The 15,569-nt window shown below is 42.6% G+C and overlaps 1 pseudogene; it reads right to left on the reverse strand.

Annotated features, from left to right (window-relative positions):
- The window catches only part of LOC103300078 (52 kDa repressor of the inhibitor of the protein kinase-like), a 194,870-nt pseudogene extending 181,989 nt beyond the window's left edge, over positions 1 to 12,881 (reverse strand).
- Positions 12,882 to 15,569: the final 2,688 nt, after the last annotated feature.

A 15,569-nucleotide genomic window follows, 5' to 3' on the forward strand; every position in this document is an offset into this window, starting at 1 on the left:
TATCTATATCTTATTCCAGATTACATTTTCTACTCACTATTGTATTTTTAGAATTTTATTCATGTTGATATTAGTTGCTAGAGTCATTCTTTTTCAACACAATATTGTAGTTAAATGTATGAAAGTACCATAGTTTATTTAGCTATCATTCTGTGGATATACATTTGAGTAGTTATCAAATTGTGCTGTTATGAATGTTGTTGCTATAAACATTCCTTTGTATGTCTCCGGTTCATATGTGCAAGAATTTTTCTGGTGCTCTGGGAATAAAGTGGCTGTGGCATAGATTATGTGTTTATTCAAAATGTAGCACCAATTTACAGTACCACCATTCCCACGGCTCTGTGTCCTTCGAAACTCTGGTATAATTCTGTTTTACATTTCTGTCCCTCTGTCAGGTATGGATATATCACTTACAGCTTTGATATGCATTACTGAAAAGCATGAGGGCTGAGTGAGTTCTTATTTGTTTTGTAGACCTTTTATATTTCCTCTTTTGTTAAATACCATATTCTCCTTTGTCCATTTGTTGTGCTATTTGTCTTTTCTTATTGATTTATATAATATATATTAGACATTTATGTGTGTGTGTGTGTGTGTGTGTGTGTGTGTGTGTGTAGAAGAGTGAAGGAGTGAATGCTCCAAAAAGTTGTAGCCCAGAGGTCAAGTTCATATTTTTGGAAGGTTTAATGTACAACATATAAATCTGTAAATGGAGATCAATGATGGCATTTTCACATAAGTAATTTTATATATGAAATAACATTGTGACCTCCGTACTATGCAATATACATGTACCAACATTTCCTAGAACCTTTTGAATTTAATATGGCCACGTGACTTGCTTTGAACAATGAATCACATTTAGAAACAACCTGAGTTCCCTAGGAGAGGAAGTTTAGAGGCATGTGTGCCATCCTCCCTTACCCCGCTAAAGGGAAAAGGGCTGAAGGTGTCACTGTAAGGATCCTTCACTCTAGGTCTCTGAGTAACTGCACTGAGCAAATATTCTCCAACAAACCCAGACTGACTACGTAATGAGTAAGAAGTAGAATTTTGCTGTGTTAAAACAATACAATTTTGAAATTGATTGAATAATATTGAAAATTTTACCTGTTTTTTACTGGATAAATTGTAGTTGATAAAAATTAGAAACTGAATGTTTTTAAATATGCCATTTAAAAAAAATAATGCAAGCCATATATTGAAATAAAACATTGACAACACATGTCAGGGTAGGTATTTGTAGCCAGTAGACATAACTAACTGTTAGAAATAATAAGAAATAAACAATCTATTTTTTTAAATAAAATATTTTAGATGATTCACAACAAATATACAAATGGCCAATAGGCCCATACAAAGATTCATAATATCATTAATACTTAGAAAATGCAAATAAAATTATAATGAGACTTCACTGCACATACATTAGACTGGCAAAAGTTAAAGAAATAAGATGATTATACCTCCTGTTGGCAATAATGTAAAGCAACTGGAATTCTCATAGCTGCTGATGGGAATATAAAATTTCTTACCCACTTGGTAATTTTGACAGTTCAAATGGCCTACAAACCTATTGCTGAAGTGCCGTCTGGTGCTGCTGAGCATGAGAAGGCTGTGCTGTGCCTGATGGAGAAAACACAGGTGTGAGATAAGCTTCCTTCTGGCATGTGTTGTAGTGCTGGGATAGTGTGCACATAGAAAGATCTGAACGGGGAGAGGCAGCTGGGGCTTGGAAGAAGTAAGTGTGAGACATGACAAACTGAAAATAGACATTGGAGGTAGTAAGCCCCTGTGTGAGAAGGAAAGAGTCAGAACCCTTTAGAATGTGGTCCCATAGCACCTGGATGAAGGGACATTATAACTTAAAGATACATTTTTCAGACATGAGGGAGGGGTGGTGACTTGCACCTTGTCTGGGGGTGTACCAGCCTAAGGGTATAAATCCTCTAAACTCCCAAATATCAGCTGCCCACTTAGGCCTTATCTGAGTGTATTTTTTTGCTGTTATTTGTTGTCTCTTGTTTGAATTAATTCCTACAAGCAAGACAAGAACTGGGGGTGCAGAGTCCTGTGTCTGGCCAAAAGTTATCTCTAGCCAGAGACCCCTTTGACCACCACTAACATCTTGGTGCCATGACTGGGATTTCAGATTTCAAATTTCAAAGCTTACAGTCTTCCGATCTCAAGGTCAGAGAAGAGAATATTTTGCTTTGCTTTATGTCCAGGGTCGGGAGGGCAAGACAGTAATGGTGGTTAATGGGAGAAATGACTGTGATGGAAAAAAAAAGTGACTAAAGCACTGGGTGATGAACTGTCACAAAGGTAAGAGGCATAGCTTCCCTCAGCTTGCACAAGCAGACACACTCAGGTGACTGAGGGTCTTTGCCAAGCTGTTGGAGGGTCCTCCTCGCGGCACGTATGGGCGTCCTAGGAATTCCAGAATACACTTGTAATTAAATTGGACCCCTCCGGGGCGTGCACATAAGGGTTGAACACCCAGAACTCGGGTCCTTACGGTTTTTTTAGATGGCCTGTGAGAGAAACCAGGCAGGTAAGAGGAGTGGGGTGACCAGCCTCTGGAAGCCCCTCCACAACCAGCACAATGACCCCTAGGAGTTCCACTTGCATTCACAACTTCCTCCTGCCCACACTCCCAGCCCATCATTTTGTCACACATGCCTTGCTATGATTTAATGTGCCCTGGCGCCCAACTGGACTTATTGATCTACAGTCTCACCTTCCACTCTGTAAAATTGTACTTTGGGAGATGGTTGCATATGCCAAAGATGTAGGGATAGACACCACATGATGAGGGCATTATACTCCATCTTTGTCCAGCACTTTGGCCTGCCAATGGAACCCTCCTCTTTCACATTCTCTGGGTAGTTAATCTCTGGCATGCATGGGACTCAGATCTCTTTCACTCCACCCTGGTCAGGTTACTGATCCCTGACTCTCACACTCTTAAGAGCTTTCCCAGATATCTAGAAAAGGCAGACAGGGACAGTAAGAGATGCCTAATTTGCAACTATAGGGAAATCTTTGGAGTCACTCCTGGTCTAGGCACCCCGACCTTCTTTTGAGTAAACGTGGCCTCCCTGATTTCTTTGGCATTTCACATGCATGAGATCAGGAGCCCTGGAGATGAAAGGACAGGGGAAATAATTCAGACTAAGTGGAAAGTTTATCTTTCCTGCAGTGCCCACACCTACTGGGTTAACATCTTTCTCTCTCATTATAAAACCTAGCAGGAAGAGGGATCAATCCCATTCTTAAGTCAATTAGCTAGCATAGCAATCCTCCAATTTTTTATAAGATTGTGGGCTCTGGCAAGCCCAGAGAGCATGCAATCAGGAAACACAGGAAGCCCAACATGCAGGAGTGCACCCTGCAGAGGTTGCTTCAGGAAAGTACAAAAATTGTGGTGGAGACATCATAAGAGGGGTAGAGAAGCCCCCTTGTAGGGAGGCACACAGACCATGAAATAAGGCATGCTAGTACAATGTCTAGGGTGGCTAGGATATAGGGAAGCCTACTCATCAACAGAATAGAAAAAGTATCCTGCCAGAGTGGAATAAATTTATCCTCTCTGTGACTGGCCATCATGGAGATCATATAAAATAGAGTACAGAGACACCCAGTAAGGCTTGCCAGCCTGAGGTCTGGAGTCCCTAGTACTTTTCTCCTCTAATCGCATACAGATGAGGAATACCACCTCTATTCCCCAAGACTCACCCTTTAGATGAATTTTGAAGAACTGGGATATGTTTGACCTCTAAATTCTAAAAATAAATAGATTAATATTTTTCTGCAACATAGCCTGGCCATAATATAAATTAGAGAAAACATGGCCTGAAAACAGCAGTCTAAATTACAATTTTGCCATTGACAAGGCAAGTAGACAGAGGTGCCCTATATCTAAGCATTCATGGCTCTACAAAATGACCCTACGACATATAAGGGTTACAAAATAGATCCTGCCTTGCTCGCTGTAATGATGCATAGTCCCAAACCCTCCTTAAACGAGGAGATAGCCACAACCGAAGTTCCTAAGGCAACAGGTCCTGAAACAACCCCACCTTACACTTCAGGGAGCCCTTACCTCCATACTTAGGAATCTTACCCATAAGTCTCTTCCCATGCAGGAGGCAAGGAGACCTCAGGGAGTAATTATAGTACAAGTTCCCTTTACTGTACAAAGTTGAATGATAATCAAGGAACGGGTAGAAAGCTTCACAGATGACCCTGACAAGTTTATAAACGAATGGAAAATAATCATCCTGACTTTTAGTTTGGAGAGACATGCATTTCTTTCTACATGAGGCTTTAACTGAATCTGAGAAGGATATTGTCTGCGAATTGGAAGGGAATATGCTACTGGACTAAATATTGAACATCCAAATTATCCCTTGGGAAATTAGATTATCCATTGGGATGACCCAAACTAGGACAACAATTATAAAAAAGACATATGTTCTTGGGACCATATATTACATTGTTTACTTCAGTGACTGAAGGGAAGCAAAGAAAAAAAAATAAAAAAGACAATCAATTATAATAAACTAGAGGCCCAATGAATGAAATTTCTGCAAGGGTAGGCCTTCGCAACCCCGGTTGCCTCGTGGCCCTGTGGCCCCACCCCCCACCCACTGGTCATTCCAGAAGGTCGTTCCACCATTTGGTCTAATTAGCATATTAGCTCTTTCTATATAGAATTGTTCACAATTGACCAGGGACCACAGGAAAACCCTACATCCTTTTGAGAAAGACTGAGCGAGGCAATCGTTATATTCACTGACATGTCCCACTTCTAGGAATATATCCCAAGAAAGTAGAAACACCAATCAGAAAGGATATATGCACCCCTATGTTCATAGCAGCACAATTTACCATAGCTAAGATTTGGAAACAGCCTAAAAGCCCATCAGCAGATGAGTGTATTAAAAAACTGTGGTACATCTACACAATGGAATACTACTCTGCTCTAAAAAAGAAGGAATTCTTACTATTTGCAACAGCATGGATGGAACTGGAGAGCATTATGATAAGCGAAATAAGCCAGTCAGAGAAAGATAAATATCACATGATCTCACTCATTTGTGGAATATAATGAACAACATAAACTGATGAACAAAAACAGATCCAGAGACAGAGAAGCATTGATCAGACTGTCAAACCTCAGAGGGAAGGTAGGGGAGGGTGGGGGTAAGGAGGAGAGACAACCAAGGGACTTGTATGCATGCATATAAGTCTAACCAATGGACAGACACCAGGGGGGTGAGGGCATGAGTGGAGGTGGGGTACAATGGGGGAATAAGGACACATATGTAATACATTAATCAATAAAGAAAAAAAAAGACAAAAAATGGTCGTAGATTAAGTGGAAGCTACACAGACAGTTTTCCAGAAGCAAACTGGAAATACAACTAAAATACAGAAAAACCACCCTGAAAAATCAACTAAAGACTAACTGGAAAGAAATCTGATAACCAAGGATGGAAAGTGGAGATTGCATACAGACTGGTAGGAAGTGTGGAGGCACAAAAGGGCTGGTGGGGCACCCAGAGACAGAAGCTCACATTCTGGAGGGATATCTCAGCTCTGGGGTCTCACTGAAAATTTTGGGGTTCAAAACCCAAGCTGGGCTGCCTGGTCCAGGGCACCATAACTGAGAAAGGTGCCCACATGACATCTGGCTGTGAAAAGCAGCAGGGTTTCTGTCTGCCAGCACAAAACTGCTGGAAAGGCAGGCACTCTTATAAAGGGCCAACACACAAAATTTTATGTTAGCCACTCACCTTGGGCTCCAGCAGAGGGAGGGCAGAGTGAACTAGAACTGTGTGAGCAGAAGCCAGATTTGGGGCCTCTGAGTTTGGAGCTTACAGGGAAGCCACCCTGATTTCCTGTGCTGAGCCATTCCTTCACAATGCAGAAGACATCTTTCTCTGGGGAACATTTGCTATCCAGGTAGTTTTTGCCTGGGGGGAAGGCAGTTGTCCCACTCTGGTGGAAGACCTCTCTCCCTACTCTGTGTTTGATAGCCTGAGGCTAATCAAAATTGAATTTCAATGAGACCACAGGCAGAGGTGGGTCTCTGGAGACTGTGAGTCTTTCCCTGATCTAATTTGGTCCTGGGGAGAGGAAAAGCAGACTTTGGTGGAAATCTTAGTCCTTTCCAATGGCACCCAGCCACAGCAAAGGGAGCCACAAGCTCTGGTTTGCTGATAGCTCCAAACAGAGTACTCATGTCCAGAAGCAAACAGCATCTGACATTGTGCTGCACTAGAGAATTGAAATTGTAGCTCATACACAAACCCAAACAGGCAGCCAAAACAGAGAGACAAAAAAAAATAAATTAATTAATTAATTAATTAAATTAAATTTTAAAAAAGAGAATTCTCCAGAAGAACTAAACAAAATGGAGATAGAAAATTTATCAGGCATAGAGTTCAGAATAATGATGGCAAAGATGCTCAATAGCATGAGAAAATATATATTAACTATGAAGGATAACATAGCACTAATAAAGAACACATTAGAAAGAAAACACAGCACATTAGGGGAATCCAAGGATCCATTCAGTGAATTAGGAGATAGGGTAGAAAAAATTACTCAATCAGAGAAAAAAAAGGAAAACAATTTAAAAACAGGAGTACAGCTTAAGGGAGCTGTGGGACAACATGAAACTTAACACATTGCAGACCAGTAGTTTTATTGCTAGCTTTACCTAGTGGCCAGATAAGTTTCTATTGAATGAGTACAAAAAACGTTTTACATAAATGTTAAAGACAGGGTTTAAAATTACCCATTGCATTTTGAAGTTATTTATTACATGTTCTTATAAGCTAATATCTTTTTAAAGAATTCTCGTGATTGGCCACAAGCCTTATAACAGAAAACACAAGAATTCTCATGATCTGTCCATAATGCATTAATAATATTTGTATCATAGTAATACCAGAAAGAGAAGAAAGTGAGGAAGGGATAGAGAATGTGTTTGAAGAAATCATGGCAGAAAACTTCCCTAACCTGGTCAAGAAAAAAGACACACAAGTTCAGGAGGCACAGAGAGTCTCAAGTAAGAAGAACCCAAACAAGCTCATACTCAGAAACATCATAATTAAAATGACAAAAAATTAAAGACAGAGTATCTGAAAGGCAGCAAGAGAAAAGCAAACTGTTACCTACAAAGGAGCTCCCATTAGACTGTTAGCTGATTTCTCTTCAGAAACTCAGGCAGAATGGAATGGCCTGAATTACTCAAGGTAATAAAAAGCAAGAATCTGAAATCAAGATCAATATATCCAGCAAAGCTATCTTTCAAAAATAGCTGGTGAAATAAAGAGCTTCCCAGACTAAAAAAGACCAAAGGAGTTTATTACCACCAAACCAGCAATACAAGAAATGTTAAAGGGGCTTCTGTAATGAGAAGAATTAGAGAGAGAAGTATAGGCATATAGAATTAAATTTGCAATAAATAAGTACCTATCAATAATAGATGTAAATGGATTAAATTCTTCAATCAAAAGCATAGGGTTGCTGAATGGGTACAAAATCAATTCTATGCTGTCTACAAGATACGCACCTCAGAACAAAAAACTCAGAACAAAAAACTCACAAAGGATGAAAGTGAAGGGATGAAATTTTTTTTTTCGTGCAAATGGAAACAGAAAAAAAGCTGGGGTAGCAATACTCATATCTAACAAAATGAATTTCAAAATGAAGGACATCAAAAGAGAATAAAGGTCACTATATAATACTAAAGGGATTAATCCAACAAAAGAATAAAACCCTTGTAAACATATAAGCACCCAAATAGGAATTATATCTCTTCTAGAGGACTTTAAGGGAGAAATTGATAGCAATACAGTCAGAGTAGGGGACTTTATTACCTCTCTCACTTCACTGGATAGATCTTCCAGACCAAAAATTAAAAAGGAATCAGTGACTCTAAATGACACACTGAATGAGATGGATTTAATTGACATTTATAGAACATTTCAACTCCAAGTTGCAGGATATACATTTTTTAAAAGTGCACATATGTCATTCTCAAGGATGGAACACATATTTGGATACAAAACAAGTCACTACAAGTTCAAGAAGACTGAAAATATATCTGAGATTACAATGGAATGAAATTAGAAATCAACTACAGTAAAAACATTAAAAAACATTCAAACACTGGGAGGTAAATAGTATGTTATTAAACAATGAATGGGTTACAAAAGAGATCAAGAAAGAAATCCAAAACTTCCTGAAAATAAATTAAAATGAACACACAACAACCCAAAATCTATGGGACACATCAAAGGTAATACTGAGAGGGAAATTCATAACACTACAGGCATATCTCAAAAAAATAAGAAAAAAAATTATTATTGAGCTATTTAACCCTACTACTTAAATAATTCAAAAGAGAACAACAAGAAAAGTGCAGAGTAAGTAGACAGAAGGAAGCAATATAGATTAGTGCAGAAAGAAATGACATAGAGGCACCACAGATTTAAATACATATAGATGTGAAAAACACATCATAAAATGTGAAATTTCACATTATAGAAACATCATCAACATATAAAAATTGGTTTAAAAAAAAGATGCAATAATTAGACTAAAACATGTTTTGTATGGCTCTGATGTAGGGAAGTAAAGGAGCATTGACTGCTTAGAGATGATCTTGATTAGGGATGTCAGACTAGAGGGAAGTTACCTTATGACCAGAACTTGACAAATGTGTGATGCCAAATTTCCAATTTGTAGGCAGATGATAGAAGCTCTAGAATCAGCTAAAGTAAAAACAAACAAACAAACAAAAAATGCTAGCGAGGGCCCCGCACCACTAGGGCAGTCATTTTGACAAGGCACACTAAAAGCCTGCAAGGATCTTCAGGTACTTTCCAAATATACCCTGATTTGTGGGTATAGGAAAAAAAACTTGACAAAAAGAAGAAACAAAAAAAAAAAGAGGAAGAAGAAGAAAACATTTCAAGCAAAATGAAATTTCTCAGAACAAGAGCAGCTGATCAAATGCTAACTTCTAATTACCTGCTGATTTCAAGGATTCAAAAATAACAATTTATTATCTTCTTTTTGTTGTTGTGTTGTTGCCACAGGTAGTTTTACTTAACTGAAGCAAGTGAAGGAGACAGGAGATTCATATCCAAAGGCTTATGTACATCATTTGGTCCATTATATATTTTCTTCTTTGCAGTTGGCTACATTTAACCTGTTTGTTGAGTTTCTGTCATCATGTTTACAACTACATGTGCAAATTACTGTCCCATATTTTAACATTTAGCAAGAAATAACACTTAGGACTGACAGACCTTGAGACGTTTGTCTGTCTAACAAGACTCTCCCTCCCCACTAGTCTTCTGCCAGTAACACAGCCTTCTCCAATGCTCCCCTGTGATGTTCTGTTTGCTTAATATATGAAAAGAGGCTCAAACTCACAGAGAATGACAAATATTTAAATTATAATAAAATAACAGTTTACCAGATTGGCAAAGATTGATCAATTAAGTATAATCACGAATGTGGCAAAAGAAGTATTTTTACACACTTCCTGCATTTTATATTATCTGTTTAACCTGTGGACCAAGCAATCCACTTCTTGGACTTTTTCTTATGAAAATACTTACACAAGTTCAGGAAAACAACCAAACAACCAAAAATCATCATTCTCATTGGTCACTTTCTGGAAACTAATTCATTTGAGGAGTATTTTCTCTCTTTTTAGACGAGGCTTAACAGCCACTAGGTGAACATGTGTGAAGTCCATATCTACACTAATAAAAGAGAGAGATGCAAATTAACCATACCTTCACAATGCCCACGAGCCAATCAGGAGTGAGTATGCAAATTAACCCAACAAAGATGGTGGACTAATTTGCATACACAGGCGACGAGCAGCTGGGAGCGGGATGCTTGCATCATCGCAGGTGTCCCACACAGCCCCAGGATGGGAAGGCAAAAAGGCGGCTCCGGGATGGAACAAAGGCGTTGCCGGCAGTCAGGGGAAGGAAGGCCCATTCTTGCATGAATCTTCATGCATCGGGCTTCTAGTTTTAAGATAAGAACAGATTTTCCTACCCTGGAGAGAGGAGATTTAACCATTCACCTGGCAACAGAGCAGATGATGTTGTCTGGTGCAACTGGCAGATCAAAAACAACTGATTGAAAAAAAAGAAATAAAGAAATAAAGAAACTGAGTACCTTTATGGTAGAGTCCTGCTCAGAAAACAGTTGCCAAAAATGAAAATGTAAGCTTGAAGTATTATGACAAATAGCAAAGGCTTTATTCTGTCTGAGATAGAAAACGTCTGCCAAAATCAGGGCATCCACCTGGAAATGCCAAGAAAACCCAGATTCATTTTATGAAAGCTTTAAGGCTTTTATTGTGTATAGGGGGAAATTAATACTTTAATTTAGAATCTCCTTTACAGCCACTGCTAGCATAGATAAAAATTTATAGTTTCACAGCTATAGTTTTTAGATTTAATTAGAGGAATGGTTCCCTTTATGCAACAACTTTCTCATAGAGGTAGGCTATGCTGATTTGAGTTAATGTGCTTTAAATAATTCTTACTGAGTTTCCTGCTGTGAATAACTAAATAGAAGTTTTGTGGTGCATGATTTTAAAAGAATATTTCCCCCTAATAACTGAATTTGGGATATATTTCTGCCCTTAGCAACAACAGTTTATAAACAAACTAGAGGCCCAGTGCACGAAAATTTGTGCATTTGTATGTGTGTGTGTGTGTGTGGGGGGGGGGGAGTCCTTCAGCCCAGCCTGCACCCTTTGGCAGCCCTGGAGCCTTCAGGGGATGTTCACCTGCCAGCTTATGCCCGCTGCCCCTAAGCTGCAGTCGGACATTCTTAACAGTGCAAAGGAGGTGGGAGAGGCTGCCGCCACTATCGCTGTGCTTGCAGACATCAGCCCTGCTTGTGGCTGAGCAGAGCTCCCCCTGTAGGAGTGCACTGATCACCAGGGGGAAGCTCCTGCATTGAGCATCTTCCCCCTGGTGGTCAGTGTGCATCATAGCGACCGATCATTCCCAGTCGTTGTGCCATTAAGGTCAATTTGCATATTATCCTTTTATTATATAGGATATTTGCATGTATATGTACACACATATGTATCTATATACATCCATGTAATTATTCAAAGTATGTGTATACATGCATATACACACATACATATTCATATGTGTATATATTTAAAAGATTTTAGTTTTAGATATATGAATATATAGCATATACCCTGTATATACAGGGTACACACACTTTAACAGCTGGTAGATCAATTCTGAAAATGAGATGTATTTTAATAAGCAATGACTTTAGAATTATTCAGAGCATGTGTAGACATTTTGGAGGGACACCCTCCATACTTAAAACTAAAAGTGTTTGTACACGGGGCCTTTTGTGGGAGGTTGCTGCTTATCTCTCCATGATGGGTTAAAGTTTCCGTAATTGCTGCATCCCATCCTTAGGAGGTATCACCTTTCTGGGTGGAGCTGAGGTGTGGGGAGTGCTGACTCAGGCTGTGAGAACCAGGTGGTGGGGACAGAGAACTGGCCTCCTGGTGCCTCCCAGGCTGTGAGTCAGGGCCGATAGGTGAGTGAACCCCTCCTAGCTCCTGAGAGGTGGTGGGCAGGTGCCAGTTTAGATAACAGAGAATCTGAGAAAGGATTTGTGATGCTGTACATGACTGCAATCTACCTTCTCCGTGGCCATTTGCTAGGGAAGAGGGTTATTTTTGAGAGTCCCATGGGGAGAGCAGGCAGTTTTCATTTCAAGCCGTGGCCTGGTAACAGTCTCCCTTACTCATCACAAGATAATGTCTCCAGTCCACGGCAACATGCAACTTTTTATTTTAGAAAAAGGACAGAACATAACGCTGGGTGCGCCAAGAAGGGGTCATTTCAGAAGGTGGTTTTTCTGCTGCTCAGGGTCCATTTCTCTCTTCCCATTGTCAGTGGAGTTAAGCAAGGACTAACACAACCCGATGGGGGTTGCCATGAGGGCCAAACAGAGTTCAACTCAGGATAAAAATAATTCAGAAGCGCATGTCCTATGTCACAGCACTGCCAGTCAGCCATTAGAACCATGTGTAACATGTATGAGCGTCACACCGTGCCAGGCGCTGGCTTGCATAGACCTCACCACCAGCCCCAGAGGTTCCATTGCACAGATGAGCAAGCTGAGCCTTCAGAAGGTCCCTGGCCGGGAGGCCCCAGCCCACACAGGACGGGATTGGGAAGCAAACCCCTCCTTTCATTCCTCCCTTTGTAGCCTGATCTCCTAACTCCTGTCTCATCTGCCACCGGCCACCGTGGGAGCAAGACTTGTAAGACAGGTTCTTAGGCAGACACGGCATTCTCCTGGCTCAGCAGTGGGGAAGGGTTTCCAACTTTTCATGATAATGAAGAGAGTGAAGATGGAAATGCTGGTGGGGCCCACCCACATGTGAAAGCCTTTTTCTATGGCCCTTCCTTAGGGGTTTGCCAGGGTAGCCTTTCTCTGCTGGAGGGACCGTCTGTCTACCCAGGAGTCAGGCCCCGGCTTCACCATTCCCTTTGGCTACCAAGCCTGGTTGTGGGAGTCGCCCAGCTGTCCCGACCTCTGAGGTGTTCCCCAAATGCAGCCCAACCCCACCCCCTTGGCATGGGCACGGGGGCGCTCGCTCTGGGCACCTCTGAGACCTGCAACCTGTGATCGGCTGTGCCTCTCTCCCATACCGCAGCCACCACGGCGAGACTGCTGGTACCGGCGTCGCCGCCAGCCTCCCTGCTGCCTCCGGCCAGCGAGGGCCCTGCACCACTGTTGCAGCAGTGGACGGCCAGCATGGGCCTGCTGATGGCACTCATTGTGCTGCTCATCCACTTGCCTCATTGCAAGCTTCCTGGCCTGGCTGCCACCATCTTTGTTGGGTCAATTTGCATACTCACTCCTGATTGGCTATGGGCCTTGTGGAGGTATGGTCAATTTACACGTTTGTCTATTATTAGTATAGATACTTTTTCAAGAAGAAGAGAAGACATTGTGAACCTCTTTATTAGTCAGTTCTAGTTTTTTTGGAGAAATGTGTGCACAGTAATTTGGAAACGAAAAGAAAAATGTATTATAAGGCCTTACCATGTCCTTCATAAATTTCACAAATCTATATAAATAAAAAGCCAGCGACCGGAATGCCATAATGACCAGAATGACCGGTCACTATGACACCCACTGCAGCCAGGGAACTGGCCCAATGTGGGGGTGGGACTGGCAGGTCAACTTCCCATGGCCCCTCCCACAAGCTGGCCCCACCCCTGATCAGCCTTTCCCACAATGATTGGGGAGCAGGGCCTGTGGCCAACCTCCCGCGGCCCCTCCCCTGGCCCGCCCCATCCCTGATAATGCCCCCACCCCAATAGGGGGCGGGGCTGGCCAGCCAACCTTCTGCAGCCCCTCTCTCTTCCCGGCCCCACCACAGATCACCCCCCACCCCAATTGGGGGCAGGGAATGCTGGCCCTGATCGGGCCCTGATCAGGGGCGGGCCTGCCGGCCAACCTCCCGCTGTCTCTTCCTCCAGAGACCTTTGTGCACTGGGTCTCTAGTCTATATATATAAAAGGCTAAGTGTCCATCCTACTGGTAGCTATGATGCACACTGATCACCAGGGACAGGAGCTGCCATGATGCCCACTGGGCATCTTACCTAATTATAGACAAATATGTAAATTGACCGTATCTTCGCTATGCCCACAGCCAATAAGAGTGAGTGAGTATGCAAATTAACCCACCAAAGATGGCGGCTAATTTGCATACGAAGGCAGGGTGGGCAGCAACATGGCCTGCATCCAGGGGTACGGGTTCGGGAGCGGAGTAGGCCCTGCGGGCAGTGCCAGACACCGCCCACAAGGTACCAGGCCATGGCCGGGGAGGCAGTGGGGTGGGCAGCACCAGAAGGCACAGGAGGGGTCCGGGTTCAATGCCAACCCAGGGAGGCGAGCCCGGACATGCCTAGCTGCTCCCGGGGGTCCCTGGGAACATCGCCACCCTGGGGAGGCGAGGCCGGACCGCCTAGCCACTCCCATGGGGCTTTGGGAGTATCGCGTCACGGGGAGGTGAGGCCGGACCGCCTAGCCGCTCCCGGGGGTCCCTGGGAGCATCACCGCCCCAGGGAGGCGAGGCCGGACCGCCTAGCCGCTCCTGGGGGTCCCTGGGAACATTGCAGGCAGGGGGTTGCTGAGACCCAGACCCACAGATTTCATAGCTTCGCGGAGACCAAGGGGATCTGCCTCATCTGCAGACAGAGGTTCTGCAGTGGCCCCAAGACGCGGGTGAATATAGTCAATAGTGTTGTAATGATGGTATGATGCCAGGTGGGTACTAGAGCCTAGCCAGGGATCAAGGGGCATGGAAGGACTCCTGGCAGAGGGGCCAGGACCCTCACCCCTGAGGCGGGGGTTGAGGGGTGGTGCCACCTCAGTGGAGGAGTGCTGCACTGCAGGGTACTAGACTGACTGATGTGATTCAGAGAAGCTCCCAGTGCTAATGGGCCTCGCTCAGGTGACCTTCACACTTCAGAGGCAGTGACTCCTGCTCCTGCCTTGACCCAAAAGCAAGCCCTTGGTGCCCTGCCCCATGGCAGAGCATGCCTAGGCAGTGAGTGCAAAGCCTTCCACCTGCTCCGGAGAAGCAGGAGCAGTAAAGAATGGGGGGCAGGGGACGGGTAGAGGAAAGAATGTGGAGCATCCACAATGAAGAGGTGCTCAAGAAAGAGGCTTGGAAGCCTGACTAGAAGGTTTGTTCTGTTTGCTGGGTGGCTGCCCCTTAGGAAGTGCAAAGAGCATGGCTCTGAGGGCTTCCTGTGTGTTGAGTTAATTTCCACAGCCAACTGGAATTGGCCTCAGTTTCCTGGTCTGTAAAATGGATGAAGCATGTCCCAGTGCCTTCACTGAGCTTTGATGGCCAATTGAGATACTATATAAAGAAAATGAGGGAAGAATTGAGAAAGAAAAGGAAGGACGAGCAACACAAAAGAAAGACTGAAAGGAACCTGTAAACCCATTGTCACTTGAATAGGGAATATAGTCAATAGTGTTGTAATGATGGTATGATGCCAGGTGGGTACTAGAAATATCAGGGAACACTTTGTAAAGTATATGATTGTCTAACCACTATTCTGTAACTAATATAAAACCTGAAACCAATACAAAATAATATTGAATGTAAAGAAATGAAAATTGGAGTGAAATTTTTATAAATTTCAAAGTTTAAATAAAAGCTGTAAAGGAAGGAAGGGGAGAATAAAAATAGTGTTTTTTATTTTAAAGAATTGTCTTTATATGGTGCTTTTATACTTTTCTAAGTCATCTCATTTTAATTCCGGGGCAACTTAAAGACAAGATAATTGTTCCCTCCACTATTCAAAGAAAGGAAATCTTAGTGTCTGGTCCTAATGATTCAATCGTCAAGCCCTTATTGTAAAGCAGGGTTAGTAAAATTTTCTGTGCAGGGTCATATCTATACTAATAAAAGTCTTGGGGGTGATCAGGCCAGCAGGGGAG

This window comes from Eptesicus fuscus, chromosome 11 (assembly GCF_027574615.1).
Source record: "Eptesicus fuscus isolate TK198812 chromosome 11, DD_ASM_mEF_20220401, whole genome shotgun sequence".
Classification (NCBI taxonomy): domain Eukaryota; kingdom Metazoa; phylum Chordata; class Mammalia; order Chiroptera; family Vespertilionidae; genus Eptesicus; species Eptesicus fuscus.